Here is a 5,000-nt window from a genome sequence, read left to right as displayed (position 1 = left end):
GGCACACGCTCGGCCCTGGTGCGGTCGGTTGCCTCGAGCACCATCGGCACACGCTGGGCCCTGGTGCGGCACGTTGCCTCGACCACCATCGGCACACGCTCCGCCCTGGTGCGGCAGGTTGCCTCGACCACCATCGGCACACGCTGGGCCCTGGTGCGGGCGCTTGCCTCGACCACCATCGGCACACGCTCCGCCCTGGTGCGGCAGGTTGCCTCGACCACCATCGGCACACGCTGGGCCCTGGTGCGGGCGGTTGCCTCGACCACCATCGGCACACGCTGGGCCCTGGTGCGGGCGCTTGCCTCGACCACCATCGGCACACGCTGGGCCCTGGTGCGGGCGCTTGCCTCGACCACCATCGGCACACGCTGGGCCCTGGTGCGGCAGGTTGCCTCGAGCACCATCGGCACACGCTGGGCCCTGGTGCGGCAGGTTGCCTCGAGCACCATCGGCACACGCTGGGCCCTGGTGCGGGCGCTTGCCTCGAGCACCATCGGCACACGCTCGGCCCTGGTGCGGTCGGTTGCCTCGAGCACCATCGGCACACGCTGGGCCCTGGTGCGGCAGGTTGCCTCGACCACCATCGGCACACGCTGGGCCCTGGTGCGGGCGCTTGCCTCGACCACCATCGGCACACGCTCGGCCCTGGTGCGGTCGGTTGCCTCGAGCACCATCGGCACACGCTGGGCCCTGGTGCGGCAGGTTGCCTCGAGCACCATCGGCACACGCTGGGCCCTGGTGCGGGCGCTTGCCTCGACCACCATCGGCACACGCTGGGCCCTGGTGCGGGCGCTTGCCTCGAGCACCATCGGCAGACGCTGGGCCCTGGTGCGGCAGGTTGCCTCGAGCACCATCGGCAGACGCTGGGCCCTGGTGCGGCAGGTTGCCTCGAGCACCATCGGCACACGCTGGGCCCTGGTGCGGTCGGTTGCCTCGAGCACCATCGGCACACGCTGGGCGCTGGTGCGGGAACTTGCCTCGACCACCATCGGCACACGCTGGGCCCTGGTGCGGCAGGTTACCTCGATCACCATCGGCACACGCTGGGCCCTGGTGCGACAGGTTGCCTCGAGCACCATCGGCACACTATCGGCCCTGGTGCGGGCGGTTGCCTCGACCACCATCGGCACACGCTGGGCCCTGGTGCGGGCGGTTGCCTCGAGCACCATCGGCACACGCTGGGCCCTGGTGGGTTTAGGCACATCTTCAAATTTCTGCCGTGCCAATGCCATTTTTATGGCTTGTAAATTCATACAATGGTCCCCTAAGCCTTCACGTGAAGTTTCGTTGGAAGATGACTCGTTTTCTATTTTTCACGATTTTCGAAACTTTTTGCGGTTCGGGAATTTTTAAAATTTTTTTATAAGGATTTTTGGCCCCAAATTTTGTAGGCATGATCCTTCTATTTTTGTTGGCATGCACAAAAAAATTCAGCTAAAAACTCGAAGTAGAGAAGATTTTGTGACCGTTTGAAAAAAGTGTCCCCATTTCAGACACTTTAACGGCTACTGGTAGCAAACCTGTAAAATCTCAAATGCTCTTTAAGGGGGTGTGAATTCTCAGAGGTTTGATGAGGGATAGGGGGCCAACACAAGGCCAAGTACCAGCACCCATCGCACATCATGTGCGCACACCCCCCCGGCCCCCCTCCCAATCGCCGGAACCCCAATGCCGCCGGTCAGGTTCTCCGGCGGTACTCCGGCGATGCTCCGGCGATGCTCCGGCGATGCTGTCCCGAGTGAAAAAAATGCGGCACCAGCACATGCTGGAGCCAAGCATGGGCACCGTGGCTCAAAATCGAACTTCGGCCAAGGCCTCGACCATCAATGGCACATGATGACGCATGGTGATGGCACATGCATCGACCATCATCGGCATAGGCTGCCCTTCGGTACGGGCACTTGCCTCGACCGCCATCGGCACAAGCTGGGCCCTGGTGTGGGTTGTTGCCTCGATCACAATCGGCACATGCTGAGCCTTGGTGCGGGCGGTTGCCTCGAGCACCATCGGGAGACCCTGGGCCCTGGTGCGGCCGGTTGCCCCGATAACCATCGGCACACGCTGGGCCCTGGGGCGGGCGCTTGCCCCCAGCACCATCGGCACACGCTGGGCCCTGGTACGGGCGGTTGCCCCGAACACCATCGACACAAGCCGGCCCTTGGTGCGGGCTCCTGGCTCGACCACCATCGGCACACGCTGGGCCCTGGTGCGGGCGCTTGCCTCGACCACCATCGGCACACGCTGGGCCCTGGTGCGGGCGCTTGCCTCGACCACCATCGGCACACGCTGGGCCCTGGTGCGGCAGGTTGCCTCGAGCACCATCGGCACACGCTGGGCCCTGGTGCGGCAGGTTGCCTCGAGCACCATCGGCACACGCTGGGCCCTGGTGCGGGCGCTTGCCTCGAGCACCATCGGCACACGCTCGGCCCTGGTGCGGTCGGTTGCCTCGAGCACCATCGGCACACGCTGGGCCCTGGTGCGGCAGGTTGCCTCGACCACCATCGGCACACGCTGGGCCCTGGTGCGGGCGCTTGCCTCGACCACCATCGGCACACGCTCGGCCCTGGTGCGGTCGGTTGCCTCGAGCACCATCGGCACACGCTGGGCCCTGGTGCGGCAGGTTGCCTCGAGCACCATCGGCACACGCTGGGCCCTGGTGCGGGCGCTTGCCTCGACCACCATCGGCACACGCTGGGCCCTGGTGCGGGCGCTTGCCTCGAGCACCATCGGCAGACGCTGGGCCCTGGTGCGGCAGGTTGCCTCGAGCACCATCGGCAGACGCTGGGCCCTGGTGCGGCAGGTTGCCTCGAGCACCATCGGCACACGCTGGGCCCTGGTGCGGTCGGTTGCCTCGAGCACCATCGGCACACGCTGGGCGCTGGTGCGGGAACTTGCCTCGACCACCATCGGCACACGCTGGGCCCTGGTGCGGCAGGTTACCTCGATCACCATCGGCACACGCTGGGCCCTGGTGCGACAGGTTGCCTCGAGCACCATCGGCACACTATCGGCCCTGGTGCGGGCGGTTGCCTCGACCACCATCGGCACACGCTGGGCCTTGGTGCGGGCGGTTGCCTCGAGCACCATCGGCACACGCTGGGCCCTGGTGGGTTTAGGCACATCTTCAAATTTCTGCCGTGCCAATGCCATTTTTATGGCTTGTAAATTCATACAATGGTCCCCTAAGCCTTCACGTGAAGTTTCGTTGGAAGATGACTCGTTTTCTATTTTTCACGATTTTCGAAACTTTTTGCGGTTCGGGAATTTTTAAAATTTTTTTATAAGGATTTTTGGCCCCAAATTTTGTAGGCATGATCCTTCTATTTTTGTTGGCATGCACAAAAAAATTCAGCTAAAAACTCGAAGTAGAGAAGATTTTGTGACCGTTTGAAAAAAGTGTCCCCATTTCAGACACTTTAACGGCTACTGGTAGCAAACCTGTAAAATCTCAAATGCTCTTTAAGGGGGTGTGAATTCTCAGAGGTTTGATGAGGGATAGGGGGCCAACACAAGGCCAAGTACCAGCACCCATCGCACATCATGTGCGCACACCCCCCCGGCCCCCCTCCCAATCGCCGGAACCCCAATGCCGCCGGTCAGGTTCTCCGGCGGTACTCCGGCGATGCTCCGGCGATGCTCCGGCGATGCTGTCCCGAGTGAAAAAAATGCGGCACCAGCACATGCTGGAGCCAAGCATGGGCACCGTGGCTCAAAATCGAACTTCGGCCAAGGCCTCGACCATCAATGGCACATGATGACGCATGGTGATGGCACATGCATCGACCATCATCGGCATAGGCTGCCCTTCGGTACGGGCACTTGCCTCGACCGCCATCGGCACAAGCTGGGCCCTGGTGTGGGTTGTTGCCTCGATCACAATCGGCACATGCTGAGCCTTGGTGCGGGCGGTTGCCTCGAGCACCATCGGGAGACCCTGGGCCCTGGTGCGGCCGGTTGCCCCGATAACCATCGGCACACGCTGGGCCCTGGGGCGGGCGCTTGCCCCCAGCACCATCGGCACACGCTGGGCCCTGGTACGGGCGGTTGCCCCGAACACCATCGACACAAGCCGGCCCTTGGTGCGGGCTCCTGGCTCGACCACCATCGGCACACGCTGGGCCCTGGTGCGGGCGGTTGCCTCGAACACCATCGGCACACGCCGGCCCTTGGTGCGGCCGGTTGCCTCGACCACCATCGGCACACGCTCGGCCTTGGTGAGGGCGCTTGCCTCGACCACCATCGGCACACGCTGCGCCCTGGTGCGGGCGCTTGCCTCGACCACCATCGGCACACGCTCGGCCTTGGTGCGGGCGCTTGCCTCGACCACCATCGGCACACGCTGGGCCCTGGTGAGGGCGCTTGCCTCGACCACCATCGGCACACGCTGGGCCCTGGTGCGGGCGGTTGCCTCGACCACCATCGGCACACGCTGGGCCCTGGTGCGGGCGGTTGCCTCGACCACCATCGGCACACGCTGGGCCCTGGTGCTGGCGGTTGCCTCGACCACCATCGGCACACGCTGGGCCCTGGTGCGGGCGGTTGCCTCGAACACCATCGGCACAAGCCGGCCCTTGGTGCGGGCGGTTGCCTCGAGCACCATCGGCACACGCTGGGCCCTGGTGCGGGCGGTTGCCTCGACCACCATCGGCACACGCTGGGCCCTGGTGCGGACGGTTGCCTCGAGCACCATGGGCACACGCTGGCCCTTGGTGCGGGCTCTTGCCTCGACCACCATCAGCAGAAGATTGCCCCTACGTCGAACACCATCGATACATGCCGGGCCTTGGTGTGGGCACATGCCTCGAGCTGGTGCGGGCGGTTGCCTCGACCACCATCGGCTCACGTTGGCCCTTGTTGCGGGCACATGCCTCGACCACCATCGGCACCTGCGCACCCTCGGTGTGGGATTTGCTTGTTTGGAAAAAGTGTCCCCGTTTCAGACATTTTAACGTCTACTGGTAGCATATCTGTAAAATCTCTAATGCTCTTTAGGGGGTGGT

This window comes from Durio zibethinus, unplaced genomic scaffold (assembly GCF_047325235.1).
Source record: "Durio zibethinus cultivar Kanyao isolate XHJ-2024 unplaced genomic scaffold, ASM4732523v1 HiC_scaffold_3, whole genome shotgun sequence".
NCBI lineage: Eukaryota > Viridiplantae > Streptophyta > Magnoliopsida > Malvales > Malvaceae > Durio > Durio zibethinus.
Note: the sequence above shows the minus strand (reverse complement) of the source record.